The sequence below is a fragment of the Ranitomeya imitator genome, chromosome 5 (assembly GCF_032444005.1).
Source record: "Ranitomeya imitator isolate aRanImi1 chromosome 5, aRanImi1.pri, whole genome shotgun sequence".
In the NCBI taxonomy this organism is placed as follows: Eukaryota; Metazoa; Chordata; class Amphibia; order Anura; family Dendrobatidae; genus Ranitomeya; species Ranitomeya imitator.
Window position 1 is genome coordinate 72,340,897 of NC_091286.1, and position 27,451 is coordinate 72,368,347.

The following is a 27,451-nucleotide window of genomic DNA, read 5'->3' on the forward strand; positions in this document are numbered from 1 at the left end:
TGAAGCACAGATACATGATAAACTACAGATAGAAAAGCCTCGAAGCCGGATAATACACTCAGACATCGGATGGAGTCACAGAATAAGCAATGGTTGCGTGTGTACCTCATTCCCAAGGGTGATGTCAATATTAGTAGCGGTGCTCCTATGGTTTTATGAACCCAACCAAAGGAAAGGGAAAACTAATTTTCCAGTTTCAGAAAAACAGTCTTCAGGTGTAATTTGTTTAAAAAAACAAACAAACAAAATTGTGCTTTATTTACCTCCCTGGGTCTCTGCCGCTGCGCTCGGTGTTTGTAATTGATGTCACATCGATAGCGCTGCAACCATCAGTAGAGTTGATGGCAAGAGCTGATCAAAGCCGCTGAGCTCATTGACTTGCTGCAGTGCTGTGGACTTGGCAGGTAAAAACAGTCACCAGGAGGAACGATAGAAACTCTTAGCTAGACCTGGGGAGGGTGAGTAAAGCGCTGTTTGTTTGTTTTTTTTTAAAAAGCAACTGTGCCTGAGGACATACCCTCAATATGTGAACATACCCTTATGGGGGACTGCTTGCAGTACCATTCATGGCCACTACAAAATGCACAGAGCTGTGGCACTTCCTGTGCACTGCGCCACTTTCTATTAGCACATCAGCGGGGGATGTTGGGAGTCAGACCCCCATCTCTCCAAATTTTAGGTCTTCAATAATAGCATCCTGGAATGCTCCTTTAGATATTAGAAAATTAAAGTGTCTACTTTTTCCACTTATATATTAATCACTTTGGTCTGATGGGCAAATTCTGACCTGAATAGTTATTCTTAAAAAAAATATCAGAATTAGGTAGGAATTATCTAAAACTTTCTTTTGCAAATTTTCATGGTGTTTATGGCAAGAAATTCTTCAATATTACTGGATGAAGGATACTAGTAGTATATATATATAAAGAAGCACTCCTCCTCCCATCAAAGTTTTTAACCTTTTAATATACTGCAATGATCATATTATATAGCACTGTGCACTTACAATTGCTCATTTTGCCTTTCTACCCAGCTAATTCTCTTTTCTCTGCTCTATCTAGAAACAGGAAGTTTCTTGTCCGTGCAAAAATCAGTTCCCTCTTCATCTCCTGACCCAACTGCTTCCTCCTCACCTTGCCAGAGACTTTAGCTCTGTGTATGACATATACAGAGAAAATTGACCTGCTGTTTCTACATAGAACTTAGAAGTATTCAGTTAGTCAGTGTTTAAAGGGACACTGTCACCTGGATTTGGAGGGAACAATCTTCAGCCATGGAGGTGGGGTTTTCGAGTGTTTGATTCACCCTTTCCTTACCCGCTGGCTGCATGCTGGCTGCAATATTGGATTGAAGTTCATTCTCTGTCCTCCATAGTACATGTCTGCACAAGGCAAGATTGTCTTGCGCAGACATGTACTACGGAGGACAGAGAATGAACTTCAATCCAATATTGCAGCCAGCATGCAGCCAGCGGGTAAGGAAAGGGTGAATCAAAAACCCCAAAACCCCACCTCCATGGCAGAAGATTGTTCCCTCCAAATTCAGGTGACAGTGTCCCTTTAATCACGTGATGCCATAGACCTAACGGAAAAAAGAAGAATTAGTTGGGTAGAAAGGCAAAAAGAGCAATTGTAAGTACACAATTCTATATAATATGATGACTGCAATGTATTAAAAGGATAAAAACTATGTTGGGAGTGCTTCTTTATAATAATATTTTATTTGAAATATTGTCTATTTCTTGGTTCTACTAAGGTTTTTTTCCTGTTATAAAAAGCAAAACTTAGACAATGGAGATATATGTTAAATAGCTTTCATTTATGGGTAAACCTACATTTGTAAACTTGGTGTATGCAGACCTGGAAGTACAGTCTTAAGAAAGTTTTAATTACATTCATGATCAGACAATGTAGGCATCGACAGGACTGAACATTTCAGCACCAGAGACAGAGGTACAAAATCATGTCATAGCCACCATGTTATGGCTTCATAAGTTCTAATGACCAGATATTTATGGTAACACACTCCTCAGCATTGAAATTGCAACACCAAGAAGGAAAAGTCATGGAGTTATGGAAATCATAGGTTGGACAGATGTGTTAATTATTTGCAGATGATTAAAAAATGAAAACAAATTTCTAAACATTGATTTGTTCAGTTTGGAGTATGAGTGCCCCACGTAGAAAACCAGACACTTACAAGCCTTGGTTGATATCAATCAGGTTATTAATGGATGTCAGAGGAATGTTTTGCCATGATGAATGCATTTAGGTAATCATCAAGATCCGCTGCCAGCAGTTCCCTATGTAATTGCCGACCAATGACCTCTCAGAAGAGCTCGATAGGAAGCAAGTATAGAGACGCTTTCATGAGAGGATGTCAAACTGGTCCTACTCCCAGCATTATAATGTGGGCATTTGCACTACATTGGGCTACCAACCAGATGTCCAGGTTAACGTGATTCATTGGCCTCATGCCATCACTCTCAAAGGGTACCTTGGTGCAGAGCAAGATGGCAATGGAGGCTGGGATGGAGGTCTATACTCTTTAGGGATGAGTCCTGCTATTGGCTTGGACACAATAATAGCTGGTGATTGGTTTGGAAATCACAAGGGCAACAACATGAAGAGGCCTTCAAGAGGGAGATTCATACTGGTCCAACTCCGGGGATTATGGACATCTATAGTCCTCATAGTTACACAGGTTGCAAAAAGACCTAGGTCCATCAAGCTCAACCTTTCTCCACCAATTATTCATTTTTTTGTTGATAAATTACCTATAACCCACAATGTTACAGTGAGTAAAATAAGTATTTGATACACTGCCGATTTTGCAAGTCTTCCCACCTACAAAGAATAGAGAGGTCTGTAATTTTCAACATAGGTACACTTCAACTGTGAGAGACAGAATCTAAAAAAAAAATCAGAATAGTTTTTCTTTGAGAAGCCTTCCTACTCTGCACTCATTGCCTGTATTAATAGATTCTGTTTCAATTTGATACCTGTATAAAAGACACCTGTCCACACAATCAATCACACTCCAACCTCTCCACCATGGCCAAAACCAAAGAGCTGTCTAAGGACACCAGGGACAAAATTGTAGACGTGCAGAAGGCTGGGATGGGCTACAGGACAATAGGCAAGCAGCTTGGTGAGAAGGTAACAGCTGTAGGCAAAATGATTAGAAAATCAAAGAAACACAAGATGACTGTCAATCTTCTTGGGTCTGGGGCTCCATACAAGATCTCACCTCGTGGAGTAAGGATGATTCTGGGAAAGGTCAGGAATCAGCCCAGAACTACATGGGAAGACCTGGTCAATGACTTGAAGAGAGCTAAGACAACAGTCTCAAACATTACCATTAGTAACATGGAATGTCTTCATGGATTAAAATTCTCTAGGGCAGGCAAGGTCCCGTTGCTCACACCAACACATGTTCAGGCCCATTTGAAGTTCGTCAATGACCACCTGGATGATCCAGAGGGAGAAAGTCATGTGGTCAGATGAGACCAAAATAGAACTTTTTGGTATCAACTGCACTCGCTGTGTTTGGTGAAAGAAGAAGGATGATTACAACCCAACCGAGAAGCATGGTGGGGGAAACATCATACTTTGGGGGTGCTTTTCTGCAAAGAGGACAGGACGACTATACAGTGTTGAAGGGAAGATTGATGGAATTATGTATCACAAGATTTTGGCTAACTACCTCCTTCCCTCAGTAAGACCATTGAAGATGGGTCGTGGCTGGGTCTTCCAGCATGACAGTGAGCTGAAACGCACCACCATGGCAAATAAGGAGTGGCTCCGTAAGAAGCATTTCAGCCAGTCTCCACACATGAACCCAATAGAAAATCTTTTGAGGGAGCTGGACCTCAATGTTGCCCAGAGACGGCCCAACTCAGAGTTGCCCAGAGGAGTGGGAAAAATCCCTGCTGCAGTGTGTGCAAACTTGGCCAAGAACTACAGGAAACGTCCGACCTCTGTCATTGCAAACAATGGTTTCTGTACCAAATATTAAGTTCTGTTTTTTGATTGTATTAAATACTTATTTCATGCAATAAAATGCAAATTAATTATGTAAAAATCATACAATGTGATTTTCTGGATTTTTTAAAAAAGATTCTGGCTCTCACAGTTGAAGTGTACTTACGATAAAAATTACAGACCTCTCCATTCTTTGTCGGTGGGAAAACGTGCAAAATCGGCAGTGTATCAAATACTTATTTTCCTCTATGTATGTGAACTGAGGAAATCATCCAGCCCTTTTTAAAACGCTGTTATAGTGTCTGCCATTTCTACTTCTTGTGGTCGGCATTCTACAATCTGACTGCTCTAACTGTAAAGAACCCTTTCTTATTTAGCTGCCGGAATCTCCTTTATTCAACAAGTAATGAGTGTCCACTGGTCCTTAGTATGGTCCTTGGAAGGAATAAGTTGTGTGTCAGTCCTCTATATTGACCACACATATATTTATACCTAGAAATGAGATCCCCTCTGAGGTGTCTTTTTTTCTAAGCCAAACAAGCCCAACTTTTCAAACCTTTCATCATATGAGAGACCTTCCATCCCTTGTAACAATCTGGTTGCCGCCTTTGAACTGATTCTAGCTTCTGAATATCCTTTTTGAAATGTGGAGCCCAAAACTGGATCCCATATTCTAGATGTGGCCTCACTAGTGATTTATAGAGGTAACAATACGATGGGATCATAGGATTTTATGTCTTTTTATACACCTTAAAATCTTTTTTGCTTTTGCAGCCGCTGCTTGACATTGAGTAACCGGTAACCAGAATCCCCGTCCTTCTCCTGTTCTATAGTCTATAGCAGGGGTCCCCAACTCCAGTCCTCAAGGCCCACCAACATGTCATGTTTTCAGGATTTCCTTAAGGTACCTTCACACATAACGATATTGTTAACGATATCGTTGCTATTTGTGACGTAGCAACGATATCGTTAATGAAATCGTTATGTGTGACAGCGACCAACGATCAGGCCCCTGCTGGGAGATCGTTGGTCGCTGAATAAAGTCCAGAACTTTATTTCGTCGCTGGACTCCCTGGAGACATCGCTGGATCGGCGTGTGTGACACCGATCCAGCGATGTCTTCACTGGTAACCAGGGTAAACATCGGGTTACTAAGCGCAGGGCCGCGCTTAGTAACCCGATGTTTACCCTGGTTACCATGCTAAAAGTAAAAAAAAACAAACACTACATACTTACCTACAGCCGTCTGTCCTCCAGCGCTGTGCTCTGCACTCCTCCTGTACTGGCTGTGAGCCGGAAAGCAGAGCGGTGACGTCACTGCTCTGCTTTCCGGCTCCCAGACAGTACAAGAGGAGAGCAGAGAAGCAGAGCGCAGCGCTGGAGGACAGACGGCTGTAGGTAAGTATGTAGTGTTTGTTTTTTTTTACTTTTAGCATGGTAACCAGGGTAAACATCGGGTTACTAAGCGCGGCCCTGCGCTTAGTTACCCGATGTTTACCCTGGTTACCGGCATCGTTGGTCGCTGGAGAGCGGTCTGTGTGACAGCTCTCCAGCGACCAAACAGCGACGCTGCAGCGATCCGGATCGTTGTCGGTATCGCTGCAGCGTCGCTAAATGTGAAGGGGCCTTTAGTCTTGCCCAGGTAATAATTGCATCACCTGTGCAATGCAAAGGAAATCCTGAAAACATGACCTGTTGGTGGGCCTTGAGGACTGGAGTTGGGGACCTCTGGTCTATAGTATACTCACATTTAATGTATGTGCAGTAATACTCCGTCCTAGGTGCATTACTCTACATTTATCTACATTATTACAAACTTCATTTGTCTAGTGTTTGCCTATTCAGACCTTTTATCCAGATCGTTTTGTAATATTGTAAAGTCAAGGTCAGATTGTAATATCCTACATAGTTTGATGTTGTCAGAAACAACTGACATTTTACTCTCAATCTTACTCTCAATACTCTCAGTCAATTCTTTTAGCCAGTTCCTTACCCATCTGCATATAGTTTCCTCCAGTCCTTGCTTCTGTAGCTTCAGTATAAGGCTGCAAAGTTCAGCTAAATCACATCAGCCACATTACCAACATCCAGATTTGCACTCACCTCCTCCGAGAAACCCAACATGTTGGTCAGATGTGACTTATCTTTCATGAATCTATGCTGGTTGTCAGTTATTATAGTATTTTCTGCAATATATTTCTGCAGGTCATCCCTTATAATGCCCTAAAAAAAATTGCACACTACTAATGTCGCAGTTGTTGGACGGTGGTTGCCTGGATCCACCGTCTTACCTTGTACCTTGGTACCACGTCAACCATCCTCCAATCTTGTGGCACTGTAACTAACAACTCGTCTTTACATAGATTTGTTTGTGGAACCAGCGGTACAGTCACTCCTCCAAAGTGTCCCAGGAGCTAATTTCAACACGACAATACACGTTGCTGATGCTACTGTGGCCTAAACGTGCGACAATGGCCAGCGGCGTCCCCAGACATGCCTCCCATCGAGCACATCATAGACATCATCGGTCGGCAACTGTATAGGGAGCTGCCAGCAGCGGATCTTGATGATTTGCACAAGTGCAATCAGTGTGGCAGAACATTCCTCAGACAACCATTAAGAACCTCACTGATAGCAGCTAAGACATGTACGTGTGGGGATTTCTGCATCTGGTGCTCATACTTGATCATCAATAAATCCAGATGGTTTGAAAATGTTGTGTCCTTTTTTGTCCTTTGCACGTCATGAACATGTCTATGTATCTTGAGATTTCCATAATTCCAAGACGGTGTTACAATTTCAATGATGAAGAGACAGAATTTGCACTTGGTGATGACTTGTATCTAAGAAATTTTTTAGGCTATCCTTTTCTGGAAACAGCTATACAGCACCATCTTAGCGCATTATTACTTGCTTCCAAATCAACCCTAGACGAGGTGGAATGGTGCACTATGACCTGGTTTTGTTATATGAGCTATATCTGTTTTCCTCTGTCTCTCTTTTTGCAGGTATCCAGTTGGCATAAGTTGCAAGCCGAACAATTGACTAGACCTAGACATAAATGGAGCATGGTACGTTCCATATGAAATGTAAGAATGTTCTTGATTATACACAAATATGGACCAACCAGTTCTAAACTTGTGTTGTAGGCCAGTAGATAGGTTTTAGGGGTAGATGTTGACTATGCCGTAGTAAGTTCCATTTTAGAGAGATTCTGTAGACTTTTCATAGCCAAGTTAAGATGCAGATTGTTATTGCTCTTCTGATAGACAATTTATATTTGGTATAGCCAAGTAAAACTTGGCACAAAGCCACCACTTGGGCATAGGTGTGCTCTCCACTGAACTGCTCAACACCAAGTATTGTAGGACATTGTTTTTGCCAATCTCACCTCTTTTATCATTTTTTATACTCATCATATTGCTATATTATAAATGTGCCACCCCGACACTTTTCCAATGTGCATTATTTAGGCATGCCTGGGAAAACTTTTCATACCCCCTGCGCACACCTATGCCCGCGGGTCAATACTTCCTTGTAAGTTAGATACTATATAACTGAGGCTCCAGGAAGCTATATTTTAAAAGAAAAGAAGAAAAGTTCATTTATTAGGGTTAGCCAGAGAGTACCAAAAGCGGAACACCATAGCGAAAGAATACCACAATGTGTAAACATTTCTTCTCAGGAATTGAAATAATAAAATGTGACAAAATGTCCTCACTGCGGCTGTCCAATATTAGGAGTTATGGCACAAATGTGTGATACTACAGACTAATTTACTAGAATAAATGTCAACGTAATCGGAGAATTGTGGCCTAACATTCTATATTGAATAGCCCTTTTACTACAATTCTAGCCCAAATGAATTTACTTTTTCGATTATTTAACATAAAAACATTGATTTTTCATTATTTTTCATTTTCACCAATATATTTTTTTTAAATATCTATTTTAAAATTTATGTTTTTAGAATATCTAAAAGAGTTGGTTCATCTTTACTCACATGTGACCCCGGTATCAGGAAATGTAAACATTAATTTGGATTAATTTGAAGTGGTTTCAGAAGTAAAGTCTTCTGGATAAATGAGCTCATCGCAGAGAGGAACCACATCCAGACAAGAACTAGAGCATCAGTGAACTTCACAACATTTGAATAGCATTACATTGGATCTGTCATTTCAATAAAATGTTCTAGGTAAGGGCTGCCAGGTTAAAGGTTAGCCATAGTTTTATTTCTTCCCCATAAATCAATAGTATGGGTGGAAATAGGATACTGTGTAATATGTCTTATTAAAGGGTATATCTGGGACTTCAGAAAAAAAAAGTATGTATGTAAGCACCAATAGGTAGGTATTTGCAACGTACCTGCCTGTTGTGCCCGGCGTCGCTCTTCCCCGGCACAGAGTGGTCAGAGACCGCTCGTGCCGGGGATTAAGCTGCCTCTGCTGACATGACGGGGTGGGACTTCCGAGGTCACTCTGATTGACTCCCCCAGTTAGGCAGCGGGGATCCGGCTGTCAATCAGAATAACATTGAAAGTCCTGCCCCGTCGACAGTGCGAACCGGAAAAGAAGCCTCCGCCCTGTAGAACGGTGCCAGACACAACAGACAGGTAAGTTGCCATTACCTGCCTGTTAGTGCTTAGGTACATTTTAGGGATATCCCCTTTTTAAAAAAAATTGCTTCTTTCTCCTTCTGAACTGATCATTCATTCTCAGAATTCTCAAAATTCCGTCTTCAATGAATACAGACATTCCGATGAGATAGGAGATGACAGTTGGTGCTCATAAAGTTCTATGGAGAACGGTAACTCTTGTCGCCGGAGAACTTGCAGCAGAATGTCTGTATCCGGCTCCATAGAATGTAAAAAGTACCAACTGTCATCTCCGATCTCAGTAATGAGAAAGTTGGCCTCGCACATTTCTCTGATAATATGTATTACAAAGTTGCTTATTTTCATGTGTACTATTGATTTATGATGGTTATTTTTGATTTAAATGGATGGTTACACTTTAAGAAGTGACAAACTGGCGCAGACGGCCCCAAAAGTCCACCTGTAGGTTGGATTCAACCTCTTTTGTGCTACAGAAATGTTCTTGCAAAATTGGACCGTTGCCAAATATGTCATAGTGATCGATCTCTTATCTCTTAATAGCCAAAATGACACAAAAAAAAAAGATTTTGCCAGGCTGCTGACTGGCTGAATTTACAATTCCATGATATGTCACTGTGTATTGTATATAGATCTCCCCCTCTTCTGGCTGATGTAGGCCCATCAGGAGCAGATTCCGAGGACTTTTTATTTTAAGAAACATTTGCAATGGATATAGAAAAAAACTATTTCCTTAAAAAATGTGATCCTAAAATACTCCGGTGACTTCTACGTTTCAGGCTAAGGACGAGGCAATTTGACTATTATTTAATTAAAAAGAAGCTGTCAGCGTTTTTGCAGAAACTGCTGACAGAGATAATTAGGAGACCTGGAGACCTTCCAGTACTGAGTTATCGTCACAGCAATACTGAAGAATTACAGAATTATTCCACAAGAGCTACGGAGCTTAATGCTGAAACGGAGCTTGAAAGATTATAGCATATTTACTATTAGAGGGAATCTGTCAGCAGGTTTTTGCTATGTAATCTGAGAGCAACATCATATAGAGTAAGAGACCCTGATTCCAGCAACGTGTCACTTACTGTGCTACTTGGTGTAGTTTTGATAGAATCCCTGTTTTATCTGCTGCACTGTATAACCCGCCCACATTACTGATTGGCAGCTTCCTGTGTACACTGTGCATAGGCAGAATGCTGTCAATCAGTGCTGGAGGTAGGGTTACACTGATTAGCTGGACTGCCTGGCACGCAACACCTAGTACTGCAGTGATAATCTCCTGTTGATAAAACACTGTGTTAAAACTACAGCAATCTGCTGACCAAGCGACACATCCCTGGAATCAGGCTCTCTGCCCCTTCATCATGCTGCTCTTATGTTACATGGCACAAAGCTGCTGACAGATTTCTTTTAAGTTTAATGTCAGTAGCTGGGGCGAAAATACTGTAATACCACATGTGTAGGCTGTTCCCCAAGGGTTAGTGTTCAAAGTGTCAGTGGTGCAACAGTCCAAACGATAGTAGGCGCTTACCCCTGAAAATAATTGCTTTACTGATACAGTGGCATTACAGGCACAAAAAATGGTTGAACACAACAGCACAACAAGTAAAAAGGCAAAAAAGAAATATCATCTGCGCTCCCAGGCAACATGTGTCAGACCTACATATTAAGCCTTGACAAAGGACCATGTAGGTCTGAAACATGTTGCCTGGGAAAGTAGAGGATTTTTCTTTTCCGCCTTTTTGTTTATGTGCTATTGTGTTCAACCATATCTTGTGCCTTTTATGCAAATGGATCAATAAAGCAATTATTTTATAAAGATGTGAGTGCCGGCTGTCGTTTGGACTGCTACAATTACCCAGACAGGTGAGCTGATCGCTCCTTTTTCACATGTGCATCACTGCTCTGGAATGAAAATGGCCAAGGATGTGGAAAGTGGGTAATGAATTTGGATCATGAGTGCAGAATATGAGTGGCGTGCGTGCAGTTTGCATCTAATGAGTAGTATATTTATAGAGCTGCTAAAGCTTGTTAGTGGTGATTCTTTTATTTTTGTCCAGGTGCGGGTGTAGCATTTCTATAGTGTTGTGTGTGGCATGTGTATGGTGCGGGTGTAGCATTTGCACAGTGTGTGTGGCATGTGTATGGTGCGGGTGTAGCATTTCTATAGTGTTGTGTGTGGCATGTGTATGGTGCGGGTGTAGCATTTCTATAGTGTTGTGTGTGGCATGTGTATGGTGCGGGTGTAGCATTTGCACAGTGTGTGTGGCATGTGTATGGTGCGGGTGTAGCATTTGCGCAGTGTTGTGTGTGGTATGTGTATGGTGCGGGTGTAGCATTTGCACAGTGTTGTGTGTGGTATGTGTATGGTGCGGGTGTAGCCTTTGCACAGTGATGTGTGTGGCATGTGTATGGTGCGGGTGTAGCATTTGCACAGTGTTGTGTGTGGCATGTGTATGGTGCGGGTGTAGCATTTGCACAGTGTGTGTGGCATGTGTATGGTGCAGGTGTAGCATTTACACAGTGTTGTGTGTGGCATGTGTATGGTGCGGGTGTAGCCTTTGCACAGTGTTGTGTGTGACATGTGTATGGTGCGGGTGTAGCCTTTGCACAGTGATGTGTGTGGCATGTGTATGGTGCGGGTGTAGCCTTTGCACAGTGTTGTGTGTGGTATGTGTATGGTGCGGGTGTAGCCTTTGCACAGTGTTGTGTGTGGCATGTGTATGGTGTATGTAGCACTTGTACAGTGTTGTGTGTGGCATGTGTATGGTGCGGGTGTAGCCATTGCACAGTGTTGTGTGTGGTATGTGTATGGTGCGGGTGTAACATTTGCGCAGTGTTGTGTGTGGTATGTGTATGGTGCGGGTATAGCATTTGCACAGTGTTGTGTGTGGCATGTGTATGGTGCAGGTGTAGCATTTGCACAGTGTTGTGTGTGGCATGTGTATGGTGCGGGTGTAGCCTTTGCACAGTGTTATGTGTGGCATGTGTATGGTGTGGGTGTAGCATTTGCACAGTGTTGTGTGTGGCATGTGTATGGTGCAGGTGTAGCCTTTACACACTGTGTGTGGCATGTGTATGGTGCGGGTGTAGCATTTGCCCAGTGTTATGTGTGGCATGTGTATGGTGTGGGTGTAGCATTTGCACAGTGATGTGTGTGGCATGTGTATGGTGCGGGTGTAGCATTTGCACAGTGTTGTGTGTGGCATGTGTATGGTGCAGGTGTAGCATTTGCACACTGTGTGTGGCATGTGTATGATGCAGGTGTAGCATTTGCACAGTGTTATGTGTGGCATGTGTATGGTGCAGGTGTAGCATTTGCACAGTGATGTGTGTGGCATGTGTATGATGCGGGTGTAGCATTTGCCCAGTGTTATGTGTGGCATGTGTATGGTGTGGGTGTAGCATTTGCACAGTGTTGTGTGTGGCATGTGTATGGTGCAGGTGTAGCATTTACACAGTGTTGTGTGTGGCATGTGTATGGTGCGGGTGTAGCCTTTGCACAGTGTTGTGTGTGACATGTGTATGGTGCGGGTGTAGCCTTTGCACAGTGATGTGTGTGGCATGTGTATGGTGCGGGTGTAGCCTTTGCACAGTGTTGTGTGTGGCATGTGTATGGTGTATGTAGCACTTGTACAGTGTTGTGTGTGGCATGTGTATGGTGCGGGTGTAGCCTTTGCACAGTGATGTGTGTGGCATGTGTATGGTGCGGGTGTAACATTTGCGCAGTGTTGTGTGTGGTATGTGTATGGTGCGGGTGTAGCATTTGCACAGTGTTGTGTGTGGTATGTGTATGATGCGGTGTAGCATTTGCACAGTGTTGTGTGTGGCATGTGTATGATGCAGGTGTAGCATTTGCACAGTGTTGTGTCTGGCATGTCTATGGTGCGGGTGTAGCCTTTGCACAGTGTTGTGTGTGGCACGTGAATGGTGCGGGTGTAGCATTTCTATAGTGTTGTGTGTGGCATGTGTATGGTGCGGGTGTAGCCTTTGCACAGTGATGTGTGTGGCATGTGTATGGTGCGGGTGTAACATTTGCGCAGTGTTGTGTGTGGTATGTGTATGGTGCGGGTGTAGCATTTGCACAGTGTTGTGTGTGGTATGTGTATGATGCGGGTGTAGCATTTGCACAGTGTTGTGTGTGGCATGTGTATGATGCAGGTGTAGCATTTGCACAGTGTTGTGTCTGGCATGTCTATGGTGCGGGTGTAGCCTTTGCACAGTGTTGTGTGTGGCACGTGTATGGTGCAGGTGTAGCATTTCTATAGTGTTGTGTGTGGCATGTGTATGGTGCGGGTGTAGCATTTGCACAGTGTGTGTGGCATGTGTATGGTGCAGGTATAGCATTTGCACAGTGTGTGTGGCATGTGTATGGTGCAGGTGTAGCATTTGCACAGTGTTGTGTGTGGCATGTGTATGGTGCGGGTGTAGCCTTTGCCCAGTGTTATGTGTGGCATGTGTATGGTGTGGGTGTAGCATTTTCACAGTGTTGTGTGTGGCATGTGTATGGTGCAGGTGTAGCCTTTACACACTGTGTGTGGCATGTGTATGGTGCGGGTGTAGCATTTGCCCAGTGTTATGTGTGGCATGTGTATGGTGTGGGTGTAGCATTTGCACAGTGATGTGTGTGGCATGTGTATGGTGCGGGTGTAGCATTTGCCCAGTGTTATGTGTGGCATGTGTATGGTGTGGGTGTAGCATTTGCACAGTGTTGTGTGTGGCATGTGTATGGTGCAGGTGTAGCATTTACACAGTGTTGTGTGTGGCATGTGTATGGTGCGGGTGTAGCCTTTGCACAGTGTTGTGTGTGACATGTGTATGGTGTGGGTGTAGCCTTTGCACAGTGATGTGTGTGGCATGTGTATGGTGCGGGTGTAGCCTTTGCACAGTGTTGTGTGTGGCATGTGTATGGTGCGGGTGTAGCATTTGCACAGTGATGTGTGTGGCATGTACAGTGGGGCAAAAAAGTATTTAGTCAGTCGGCAATAGTGCAAGTTCCACCACTTAAAAAGATGAGAGGCGTCTGTAATTTACATCATAGGTAGACCTCAACTATGGGAGACAAACTGAGAAAAAAAAATCCAGAAAATCACATTGTCTGTTTTTTTAACAATTTATTTGCATATTATGGTGGAAAATAAGTATTTGGTCAGAAACAAAATTTCATCTCAATACTTTGTAATATATCCTTTGTTGGCAATGACAGAGGTCAAACGTTTTCTGTAAGTCTTCAAAAGGTGGCCACACACTGTTGTTGGTATGTTGGCCCATTCCTCCATGCAGATCTCCTCTAGAGCAGTGATGTTTTTGGCTTTTCGCTTGGCAGCACGGACTTTCAACTTCCTCCAAAGGTTTTCTATAGGGTTGAGATCTGGAGACTGGCTAGGCCACTCCAGGACCTTGAAATGCTTCTTACGAAGCCACTCCTTCGTTGCCCTGGCGGTGTGCTTTGGATCATTGTTATGTTGAAAGACCCAGCTACGTTTCATCTTCAATGCCCTTGCTGATGGAAGGAGGTTTGCACTCAAAATCTCACGATACATGGCCCCATTCATTCTTTCATGTACCCGCATCAGTCGTCCTGGCCCCTTTGCAGAGAAACAGCCCCAAAGCATGATGTTTCCACCACCATGCTTTACAGTAGGTATGGTGTTTGATGGATGCAACTCAGTATTCTTTTTCCTCCAAACACGACAAGTTGTGTTTCTACCAAACAGTTCCAGTTTGGTTTCATCAGACCATAGGACATTCTGCCAAAACTCCTCTGGATCATCCAAATGCTCTCTAGCAAACTTCAGACGGGTCCGGACATGTACTGGCTTAAGCAGTGGGACACGTCTGGCACTGCAGGATCTGAGTCCATGGTGGCGTAGTGTGTTACTTATGGTAGGCCTTGTTACATTGGTCCCAGCTCTCTGCAGTTCATTCACTAGGTCCCCCCGCGTGGTTCTGGGATTTTTGCTCACCGTTCTTGTGATCATTCTGACCCCACGGGGTGGGATTTTGCGTGGAGCCCCAGATCGAGGGAGATTATCAGTGGTCTTGTATGTCTTCCATTTTATAATTATTGCTCCCACTGTTGATTTCTTCACTCCAAGCTGGTTGGCTATTGCAGATTCAGTCTTCCCAGCCTGGTGCAGGGCTACAATTTTGTTTCTGGTGTCCTTTGACAGCTCTTTGGTCTTCACCATAGTGGAGTTTGGAGTCAGACTGTTTGAGGGTGTGCACAGGTGTCTTTTTATACTGATAACAAGTTTAAACAGGTGCCATTACTACAGGTAATGAGTGGAGGAAAGAGGAGACTCTTAAAGAAGAAGTTACAGGTCTGTGAGAGCCAGAAATCTTGATTGTTTGTTTCTGACCAAATACTTATTTTCCACCATAATATGCAAATAAATTGTTAAAAAAACAGACAATGTGATTTTCTGGATTTTTTTTTCTCAGTTTGTCTCCCATAGTTGAGTTCTACCTATGATGTAAATTACAGACGCCTCTCATCTTTTTAAGTGGTGGAACTTGCACTATTGCTGACTGACTAAATACTTTTTTGCCCCACTGTATATGGTGCGGGTGTAGCATATGCACAGTGTTGTGTGTGGCATGTGTATGGTGCGGGAGTAGCCTTTGCGCAGTGTTGTGTGTGGTATGTGTATGGTGCGGGTGTAGCCTTTGCGCAGTGTTGTGTGTGGCATGTGTATGGTGCGGGTGTAGCCTTTGCACAGTGTTGTGTGTGGCATGTGTATGGTGTATGTAGCACTTGTACAGTGTTGTGTGTGGCATGTGTATGGTGCGGGTGTAGCCTTTGCACAGTGATGTGTGTGGCATGTGTATGGTGCAGGTGTAGCATTTGCGCAGTGTTGTGTGTGGTATGTGTATGGTGCGGGTGTAGCCTTTGCACAGTGATGTGTGTGGCATGTGTATGGTGCGGGTGTAACATTTGCGCAGTGTTGTGTGTGGTATGTGTATGGTGCGGGTGTAGCATTTGCACAGTGTTGTGTGTGGTATGTCTATAGTGCGGGTGTAGCCTTTGCACAGTGTTGTGTGTGGCATGTGTATGGTGTATGTAGCACTTGTACAGTGTTGTGTGTGGCATGTGTGTGGTGTATGTAGCACTTGTACAGTGTTGTGTGTGGCATGTGTATGGTGCGGGTGTAGCCTTTGCACAGTGTTGTGTGTGGCATGTGTATGGTGTATGTAGCACTTGTACAGTGTTGTGTGTGGCATGTGCATGGTGCGGGTGTAGCCATTGCACAGTGATGTGTGTGGCATGTGTATGGTGCAGGTGTAACATTTGCGCAGTGTTGTGTGTGGTATGTGTATGGTGCGGGTGTAGCATTTGCACAGTGTTGTGTGTGGTTTGTGTATGGTGCGGGTGTAGCCTTTGCACAGTGTTGTGTGTGGCATGTGTATGGTGTATGTAGCACTTGTACAGTGTTGTGTGGCATGTGTATGGTGCGGGTGTAGCATTTGCACAGTGATGTGTGTGGCATGTGTATGGTGCGGGTGTAACCTTTGCACAGTGTTGTGTGTGGCATGTGTATGGTGCGGGTGTAACCTTTGCACAGTGTTGTGTGTGGCATGTATATGGTGCGGGTGTAACCTTTGCACAGTGTTGTGTGTGGCATGTGTATGGTGCGGGTGTAACCTTTGCACAGTGTTGTGTGTGGCATGTGTATGGTGCGGGTGTAGCCTTTGCACAGTGTTGTGTGTGGCATGTGTATGGTGCGGGTGTAACCTTTGCACAGTGTTGTGTGTGGCATGTGTATGGTGCGGGTGTAACCTTTGCACAGTGTTGTGTGTGGCATGTGTATGATGCGGGTGTAACCTTTGCACAGTGTTGTGTGTGGTATGTGTATGGTGCGGGTGTAGCATTTGCACAGTGTTGTGTGTGGTATGTGTATGGTGCGGGTGTAGCCTTTGCACAGTGATGTGTGTGGCATGTGTATGGTGCGGGTGTAACATTTGCGCAGTGTTGTGTGTGGTATGTGTATGGTGCGGGTGTAGCATTTGCACAGTGTTGTGTGTGGTATGTGTATGGTGCGGGTGTAGCCTTTGCACAGTGTTGTGTGTGGCATGTGTATGGTGTATGTAGCACTTGTACAGTGTTGTGTGTGGCATGTGTATGGTGCGGGTGTAGCCTTTGCACAGTGTTGTGTGTGGCATGTGTGTGGTGTATGTAGCACTTGTACAGTGTTGTGTGTGGCATGTGTATGGTGCGGGTGTAGCCTTTACACAGTGTTGTGTGTGGCATGTGTATGGTGTATGTAGCACTTGTACAGTGTTGTGTGTGGCATGTGCATGGTGCGGGTGTAGCCTTTGCACAGTGATGTGTGTGGCATGTGTATGGTGCAGGTGTAACATTTGCGCAGTGTTGTGTGTGGTATGTGTATGGTGCGGGTGTAGCATTTGCACAGTGTTGTGTGTGGTTTGCGTATGGTGCGGGTGTAGCCTTTGCACAGTGTTGTTTGTGGCATGTGTATGGTGTATGTAGCACTTGTACAGTGTTGTGTGTGGCATGTGTATGGTGCGGGTGTAGCATTTGCACAGTGATGTGTGTGGCATGTGTATGGTGCGGGTGTAACCTTTGCACAGTGTTGTGTGTGGCATGTGTATGGTGCGGGTGTAACCTTTGCACAGTGTTGTGTGTGGCATGTATATGGTGCGGGTGTAACCTTTGCACAGTGTTGTGTGTGGCATGTGTATGCTGCGGGTGTAACCTTTGCACAGTGTTGTGTGTGGCATGTGTATGGTGCGGGTGTAGCCTTTGCACAGTGTTGTGTGTGGCATGTGTATGGTGCGGGTGTAACCTTTGCACAGTGTTGTGTGTGGCATGTGTATGGTGCGGGTGTAACCTTTGCACAGTGTTGTGTGTGGCATGTGTATGATGCAGGTGTAGCATTTGCACAGTGTTGTGTGTGGCATGTGTATGATGCGGGTGTAACCTTTGCACAGTGTTGTGTGTGGTATGTGTATGGTGTGGGTGTAGCCTTTGCGCAGTGTTGTGTGTGGTATGTGTATGGTGCGGGTGTAACCTTTGCACAGTGTTGTGTGTGGTATGTGTATGGTGTGGGTGTAGCATTTGCACAGTATTGTGTGTGGCATGTGTATGGTGCGGGTGTAACCTTTGCACAGTGTTGTGTGTGGTATGTGTATGGTGTGGGTGTAGCCTTTGCGCAGTGTTGTGTGTGGTATGTGTATGGTGCGGGTGTAGCATTTGCACAGTGTTGTGTGTGGTATGTGTATGGTGCGGGTGTAGCATTTGCACAGTGTTGTGTGTGGTATGTGTATGGTGCGGGTGTAGCATTTGCACAGTGTTGTGTGTGGCATGTGTATGGTGCGGGTGTAGCCTTTGCGCAGTGTTGTGTGTGGCATGTGTATGGTGCGGGTGTAGCATTTGCACAGTGTTGTGTGTGGCATGTGTATGGTGCGGGTGTAGCCTTTGCGCAGTGTTGTGTGTGGCATGTGTATGGTGCGGGTGTAGCATTTGCACAGTGTTGTGTGTGGTATGTGTATGGTGCGGGTGTAGCCTTTGCGCAGTGTTATGTGTGGCATGTGTATGGTGTGGGTGTAGCATTTGCACAGTGTTGTGTGTGGCATGTGTATGGTGCAGGTGTAGCCTTTACACACTGTGTGTGGCATGTGTATGGTGCGGGTGTAGCATTTGCCCAGTGTTATGTGTGGCATGTGTATGGTGTGGGTGTAGCATTTGCACAGTGATGTGTGTGGCATGTGTATGGTGCGGGTGTAGCATTTGCCCAGTGTTGTGTGTGGCATGTGTATGGTGCAGGTGTAGCATTTACACAGTGTTGTGTGTGGCATGTGTATGGTGCGGGTGTAGCCTTTGCACAGTGTTGTGTGTGGTTTGTGTATGGTGCGGGTGTAGCCTTTGCACAGTGTTGTTTGTGGCATGTGTATGGTGTATGTAGCACTTGTACAGTGTTGTGTGTGGCATGTGTATGGTGCGGGTGTAGCATTTGCACAGTGATGTGTGTGGCATGTGTATGGTGTGGGTGTAACCTTTGCACAGTGTTGTGTGTGGCATGTGTATGGTGCGGGTGTAACCTTTGCACAGTGTTGTGTGTGGCATGTCTATGGTGCGGGTGTAACCTTTGCACAGTGTTGTGTGTGGCATGTGTATGGTGCGGGTGTAACCTTTGCACAGTGTTGTGTGTGGCATGTGTATGGTGCGGGTGTAGCCTTTGCACAGTGTTGTGTGTGGCATGTGTATGGTGCGGGTGTAACCTTTGCACAGTGTTGTGTGTGGCATGTGTATGGTGCGGGTGTAACCTTTGCACAGTGTTGTGTGTGGCATGTGTATGATGCAGGTGTAGCATTTGCACAGTGTTGTGTGTGGCATGTGTATGATGCGGGTGTAACCTTTGCACAGTGTTGTGTGTGGTATGTGTATGGTGTGGGTGTAGCCTTTGCGCAGTGTTGTGTGTGGTATGTGTATGGTGCGGGTGTAACCTTTGCACAGTGTTGTGTGTGGTATGTGTATGGTGTGGGTGTAGCATTTGCACAGTATTGTGTGTGGCATGTGTATGGTGCGGGTGTAACCTTTGCACAGTGTTGTGTGTGGTATGTGTATGGTGTGGGTGTAGCATTTGCACAGTGTTGTGTGTGGTATGTGTATGGTGCGGGTGTAGCATTTGCACAGTGTTGTGTGTGGTATGTGTATGGTGCGGGTGTAGCATTTGCACAGTGTTGTGTGTGGCATGTGTATGGTGCGGGTGTAGCCTTTGCGCAGTGTTGTGTGTGGCATGTGTATGGTGCGGGTGTAGCATTTGCACAGTGTTGTGTGTGGCATGTGTATGGTGCGGGTGTAGCCTTTGCGCAGTGTTGTGTGTGGCATGTGTATGGTGCGGGTGTAGCATTTGCACAGTGTTGTGTGTGGCATGTGTATGGTGCGGGTGTAGCCTTTGCGCAGTGTTGTGTGTGGCATGTGTATGGTGCGGGTGTAGCCTTTGCGCAGTGTTGTGTGTGGTATGTGTATGGTGCAGGTGTAGCATTTGCACAGTGTTGTGTGTGGCATGTGTATGGTGCGGGTGTAGCCTTTGCGCAGTGTTGTGTGTGGTATGTGTATGGTGCAGGTGTAGCATTTGCACAGTGTTGTGTGTGGTATGTGTATGGTGCGGGTGTAGCCTTTGCGCAGTGTTGTGTGTGGCATGTGTATGGTGCGGGTGTAGCCTTTGCGCAGTGTTGTGTGTGGTATGTGTATGGTGTATGTAGCACTTGTACAGTGTTGGGTGCGGATTGTGTTCCCGTTTCTATCTATACACTGTATATTTTATATATAAAGAATATAATCATCACAGATGTAAATCTCTCGTGGACATTTACTGCTGGATGATATTTCTTGTAGATTTGGTGATACATCCTTGACGTGTGAGCGTTCCCCCATGTAACCTATAGGCTGCAGCTGTTATCTCTCCGCTGATACTGACAAGCGTGAATTATTTATTAGGAAGGAAATTGCATAATGGGCTTTTACTTGTATTGATTAACCCTCAATTAAACTCAGAGGCTGCAATATTTTACCCATCTCAGGATAATTCCAGGGACTTGTAACAATTATCTGTATGACTTTGTTACAAAATACATCACTTATTGATAATGTGATCTGGAGTCGGCATCTTATGGGCAGATGGAAGATTTTCCAATGTGACAGCTGATTTTATTTACATATAAATAATTCAGATAGCCGTTGGAAGATACAGACTAATGGCCGCGCGATCCGTATAGTCAGTCACTAGGTACTAAATTATAATAAGCCATTTATCAGACAGCGAAGCTCTCAAGTTATTATGTATAGGGTCAACTACGGTGACATTACGGTGAGGTATTGCTTTCTATGAGGTCAGTGAATAGAGGAGACACATTTTTTGTATGTCTTAGTATTTTGAGGGAACTGCATATACAGCAACCCCTTATACGAGTATACCGATCAGCCATAACATTAAAACCACTAACTTTTGTGTATGTCCCCTTTGTGCTACCAAACAGGTCACAAGACTGGTTGGGTTTTTATACTAGAGACACAACCTTCCTGATGGGTGCACATTGTGGTGGTTGGGTGGCTTTTATGTTTTTTTATTAAATAATGCCAACCAAGTGCTCTATGTTATGTTACGTATGCTATTTATTTATTGATTTGATTACTACAGGGTCTATGCTCATTTTGTTTTTTTATTCTAGGGTTTTGTCTGTGAAAAGGCCACAGTGTGAGCACTCCCTTCCACATTTCACATATACTAACCTACGCCACGGCTTATTTTTTTGGTTTTCATGTAGTTTATTGTACTTTGAGCAAACAGGGGCAAGGCCTCTTTTGAGCTAGATATGTCATCTATATAGCTCCCATGGATGGGTGTCTGAACAGTCAGGCCCCTGTCTTACTCTGCTCCTATCTATATCTATATTGAGGTTTCCTGACACAAGGTGAGTGTCAGACAGGCGCGAAGGGGTGCAGTGTGTTACGATACGGTGGTCTAGGAGCAACATGGAACGAGCTCTGAGGAAGTGGTAACTGTACTGACCGCAGTCCCTAAGCTCAACACAACACTAGAAGTAGCCGTGGAATGCTCCTAACTCTCCCTAGGCACCTCGTCACAGCCTAAGAGCTAACTACCCCTAAAAATAGAAGCAGGAAAGCTATCTTGCCTCAGAGAAAATCCCCAAAGGATAGATTAGCCCCCACAAATAATGACTGTGAGTGGAGAGGGAAAAGACATACACAGAATGAAACCAGGATGAGCACAGGAGGCCAGTCTAACTAAATAGATAGGACAGGATGGAATACTGTGCGGTCAGTATAAAACACTACAAAAATCCACGCAGAGTTTACAAAAAATCTCCACACCTGACTAAAGGTGTGGAGGGCAAATCTGCCTCCCAGAGCTTCCAGCAAGACAGAATTAATTCACACTGAAAAGCTGGACAAACATAGAAAGCACCGAATGGATAAGTCCACAATCTATGGACAGAAAAGGGCAAGCAAAAACTTAGCTTAGCTGAACTGGTCAGGATAACAGGGAACTCCAAAGAGATGTGAATCCAACCAGGAACCATTTACAAGTGGCACTGGCTGAAGATAGAGCCAGACTTAAATAGCGGAGCAGAAGAGACGATAAGTGGAGGCAGCTGATGACAGCTAACTCCAAGGAGCAGCCATACCACTAGAAACCACAAGAGGGAGCCCAAGAGCAGAACTCACAAAAGTGCCACTTACAACCACCGGAGGGAGCCCAAGAGCGGAATTCACAACAGCAGTGTCACCTTTGGGGGTCGTGGCCGGCACGGGGCCCTGCCTTGCCCATGTACTCCGTTCCAAGCTTCAGCCTCAGGGCGTGGTGTGGATGGGAGGCAGGACGCCGTCTCCCAGCGCTGACACTATTCAGTAGCCCCAGGCCACTGGGCTCACCAGCATCAGTTGCTGTCAGGAGTCATGGGTTTAGGTATGTGTTGGGAGGTTACTTTGGGCGTTACCTCGGCAGTGTCAAATGATCCATGAGAAGGATATTTAAAACCGCCATATCCTCTTGATCACCGCTGATTATTCAGTTGGGCCTCTGGCTATGGTATATGGTGTCTATGGTATATGGTGTCATCTGGTTCCTACATCCCTGTTTATGCTCCCTAACCTTCCAAGTTTGGTTTGCTCAGTTCATCTCTGTCTTACCAGTATAGTTTCTTGGTGTATATGACCCAACTGTGGCCAGTGTGCCCAGCCACCAGCCACCTCTTTATGGGCACATGGGAAGGGCTCTGCAAAAGTCCCCTTCCCTTTAGTGTGAGTGGGTGAAGAGTATTCCCTGCCCTCAAGGGTATGCATGACTTGCGTCAAGTGTGTCTGGCCTACTACTATTGCTGGCCTTCAGTCCCGTCATCCCACCACTACTCGAGTGTTACAGTGAGGCTTTAACACTAGAGACTGGATAGATCTGTCCCGAGTGGATGCACCTGTTACGGTGAGATGACTTTTACGCTTTTTTTAATCAAAATAGTATTAACTAAGTACCTAGAGGGTATATGCTTATTTTTTTCTTGAGATTTGTCTTAAAAAGGACATTGCCATAGCGGAGTACCAATGCTATGAACTCATGTACTAATTGATCTTCAAAAATTTTTAGGCAGGCTGTAATTTTTTAAAGTAACAACCAAATGCATGCCAGGACCTCACATTTTCCCGCATAACATTGCCTAGACCAGTGTTCCCCAACTCCAGTCATCTAGAACCATTAACAGATCATATTTTCAGGATTTCCTTAGCATTACACAAGTGATGGAATTATCACCTGGTTAACACTACAGAAATCCTGGAAACATGATCTGTTGGTGGCTCTTGATGGCTGGAGTTGGGAAACACTGGTCTACACCAGTACACTATCTCTACTGGCCGGCCTCTCTCCAGTGCATCCTAGTACTATCTCTTACCCAGGTAAGCGGAGCAAATGCACATGATGCATGTGATGTTAAAGAAAATGTGATTCAACCGGTCTTAGCAACCTTCGTCCATTGTTTCATGCTACATACACAGTTTCGTCATCATTGGAGTTTAAATGTCAAAATGACATATTGTCTAAATGAAGTCTTTGTTACATTTTCCTTAAATCTTTGCCCTTTGTTTCTAGTTCACAGTCTTTATATTGGCCAAAGGGTGTTTTTTTTATCATAACTTCCTGTTGTTTCAGGAAACAACAAATGTACATAACCAGAATGAACAGACTCAGACCCTATTTTTTGTATTGACGCATCTAACGAGCGTGGGCAGAGGTCACTATTAAGGGAGGGAGAGCAGAGGACTTGTGACATGACTTATTGTGATAGGTGGATATGGTTATATTAGTATTATATATAGATGTTACCTGTCATTGTAATCCTGTCTTTGCAAAATTACTAAAAAATTTTTTATAAAAATTGTGATGAGAAATAAAAATAAATGTTACCAGTTTTTTTTTACTATAAAAAACAATTGGCCATTTTCCATCAATACATCCTCTTTAACTACAAACATATTACTCATATCCAATGCCCTGATCCTCCTCTTTTCTATAAGAATTGTCTTGCATTTTGTTCAGCTGTCAAAGACCTTTTCAAAAGACCAGGGATCTCCCCTGATACCTTATAACAACACACCTCTCCTGTGATTTTATTTCCAATACATATTAAAATATTTTATGATTTCATAAGACATGAACACATTGAAAAGCAAAAATCTGTTTCCATTTTTTTCTTTTCGTGCCCTTATAATATATTTGCATGTGTAATAAGACAGTGCGGCTTGGAAGGTAAGATAATGAAAACCATAAATTAGAGAGGTCGTTATTGGAGCAAAGCAAAAGCAAATGAAGTCATATAATATTAGAGACGGGATCATTATAGTGCTTAATACTGATGCCTTCTAATTAATATATTTAATAAGAATTCAAATGAATCCTCTCTGCTCCACAAAGTACTTTAAAATAACAATGTTTTACCCCCAATGTTTTACCCCTTGTTATTCCATGCTTTTCTTACAGTTTGCCAATCTGGCTTTAAACCATCAAATGGGTTTCCTGACCTCTAACCCCAATTTGTTTTTTTAGTTAGCTGGTGCTGTATTCTGATTCAAACAATCCCCAAAATGTATTTTTTAACCTTCTTTCCCTTCAGACTTTTGCATCAGTGTGTTTATTTTGGATGTTTCAATGCTTCTCATCTTGTGAAGGCAGATCCATGTGCTTTTTGCTTTGAACTTTCCTTACAGCCAGTGATAGCACCGCTCCACCTATGTACCTGTAGTTCTCTTCTCTCTCCCATGCCACCCTCTGCACTCCCCTTACAGCCAGTGATAGCACCGCTCCACCTATGTTCCTGTAGTTCTCTTCTCTCTCACACGCCACCCTCTGCACTTCCCTTACAGCCAGTGATAGCACCGCTCCACCTACGTTCCTGTAGTTCTCTTCTCTCTCACACGCCACCCTCTGCACTTCCCTTACAGCCAGTGATAGCACCGCTCCACCTCTGTTCCTGTAGTCCTCTCCTCTCTCCCATGCCACCCTCTGCACTTCCCTTACAGCCAGTGATAGCACCGCTCCACCTCTGTTCCTGTAGTCCTCTCCTTTCTCCCATGCCACCCTCTGCACTTCCCTTACAGCCAGTGATAGCACCGCTCCACCTCTGTTCTTGTAGTCCTCTCCTCTCTCCCACGCCATCCTCTGCACTTTCCTTACAGCCAGTGATAGCACCGCTCCACCTATGTTCCTGTAGTCCTCTCCTCTCTCCCATGCCACCCTCTGCACTTCCCTTACAGCCAGTGATAGCACCGCTCCACCTCTGTTCTTGTAGTCCTCTCCTCTCTCCCACGCCATCCTCTGCACTTTCCTTACAGCCAGTGATAGCACCGCTCCACCTATATTCCTGTAGTCCTCTCCTTTCTCCCATGCCACCCTCTGCACTTCCCTTACAGCCAGTGATAGCACCGCTCCACCTCTGTTCCTGTAGTCCTCTCCTTTCTCCCATGCCACCCTCTGCACTTCCCTTACAGCCAGTGATAGCACCGCTCCACCTCTGTTCCTGTAGTCCTCTCCTTTCTCCCATGCCACCCTCTGCACTTCCCTTACAGCCAGTGATAGCACCGCTCCACCTACGTTCCTGTAGTTCTCTTCTCTCTCACACGCCACCCTCTGCACTTCCCTTACAGCCAGTGATAGCACCGCTCCACCTCTGTTCCTGTAGTCCTCTCCTCTCTCCCATGCCACCCTCTGCACTTCCCTTACAGCCAGTGATAGCACCGCTCCACCTCTGTTCCTGTAGTCCTCTCCTTTCTCCCATGCCACCCTCTGCACTTCCCTTACAGCCAGTGATAGCACCGCTCCACCTCTGTTCCTGTAGTCCTCTCCTCTCTCCCACGCCATCCTCTGCACTTTCCTTACAGCCAGTGATAGCACCGCTCCACCTATGTTCCTGTAGTCCTCTCCTCTCTCCCATGCCACCCTCTGCACTTTCCTTACAGCCAGTGATAGCACCGCTCCACCTATGTTCCTGTAGTCCTCTCCTTTCTCCCATGCCACCCTCTGCACTTCCCTTACAGCCAGTGATAGCACCGCTCCACCTCTGTTCCTGTAGTCCTCTCCTTTCTCCCATGCCACCCTCTGCACTTCCCTTACAGCCAGTGATAGCACCGCTCCACCTCTGTTCCTGTAGTCCTCTCCTTTCTCCCATGCCACCCTCTGCACTTCCCTTACAGCCAGTGATAGCATCGCTCCACCTCTGTTCCTGTAGTCCTCTCCTCTCTCCCACGCCATCCTCTGCACTTTCCTTACAGCCAGTGATAGCACCGCTCCACCTATGTTCCTGTAGTCCTTTCCTCTCTCCCATGCCATCCTCTGCACTTCCCTTACAGCAAGTGATAGCACCGCTCCACCTATGTTCCTGTAGCCCTCTCTTCTCTCCCACGCCATCCTCTGCACTTTCCTTACAGCCAGTGATAGCATCGCTCCACCTATGTTCCTGTAGTCCTTTCCTCTCTCCCATGCCATCCTCTGCACTTCCCTTACAGCCAGTGATAGCACCGCTCCACCTATGTTCCTGTAGCCCTCTCTTCTCTCCCACGCCATCCTCTGCACTTTCCTTACAGCCAGTGATAGCACCGCTCCACCTATGTTCCTGTAGTCCTCTCTTCTCTCCCACGCCATCCTCTGCACTTTCCTTACAGCCAGTGATAGCACCGCTCCACCTATGTTCCTGTAGTCCTTTCCTCTCTCCCATGCCATCCTCTGCACTTCCCTTACAGCCAGTGATAGCATCGCTCCACCTATGTTCCTGTAGTCCTTTCCTCTCTCCCATGCCATCCTCTGCACTTCCCTTACAGCCAGTGATAGCATCGCTCCACCTATGTTCCTGTAGTCCTTTCCTCTCTCCCATGCCATCCTCTGCACTTTCCTTACAGCCAGTGATAGCATCGCTCCACCTATGTTCCTGTAGTCCTTTCCTCTCTCCCATGCCACCCTCTGCACTTCCCTTACAGCCAGTGATAGCACCGCTCCACCTCTGTTCCTGTAGTCCTCTCCTTTCTCCCATGCCACCCTCTGCACTTCCCTTACAGCCAGTGATAGCACCGCTCCACCTATGTTCCTGTAGTCCTCTCTGCTCTCTCATGCCACCCTCTGCACTTTCCTTACAGCCAGTGATAGCACCGCTCCACCTATGTTCCTGTAGTCCTCTCCTCTCTCCCACACCATCCTCTGCACTTCCCTTACAGCCAGCGATAGCATTGCTCCACCTATGTTCCTGTAGTCCTCTCTTCTCTCCCACACCATCCTCTGAACTTTCCTTACCGCCAGTGATAGCACCGCTCCACCTATGTTCCTGTAGTCCTCTCTTCTCTCCCACACCATCCTCTGCACTTTCCTTACAGCCAGTGATAGCACCGCTCCACCTATGTTCCTGTAGTCCTCTCCTCTCTTCCACACCATCCTCTGCACTTTCCTTACAGCCAGTGATAGCACCGCTCCACCTATGTTCCTGTAGTCCTCTCCTCTCTTCCACACCATCCTCTGCACTTCCCTTACAGCCAGCGATAGCATTGCTCCACCTATGTTCCTGTAGTCCTCTCTTCTCTCCCACACCATCCTCTGAACTTTCCTTACAGCCAGAGATAGCATCTCTCCACCTATGTTCCTGTAGTCCTTTCCTCTCTCCCATGCCATCCTCTGCACTTCCCTTACAGCCAGTGATAGCATCGCTCCACCTATGTTCCTGTAGTCCTTTCCTCTCTCCCACACCACCCTCTGCACTTTCCTTACAGCCAGTGATAGCACCGCTCCACCTATGTTCCTGTAGTCCTCTCCTCTCTCCCACACCATCCTCTGCACTTCCC

The 27,451-nt window shown here is 45.3% G+C and overlaps 1 protein-coding gene across 2 annotated transcripts in view; it reads right to left on the minus strand.

The window, feature by feature from the left end:
• Positions 1-27,451, minus strand: part of SNAP25 (synaptosome associated protein 25) — a 140,399-nt gene that overhangs the window by 15,853 nt on the left and 97,095 nt on the right. The gene's annotated exons all lie outside the window — the stretch shown is intronic.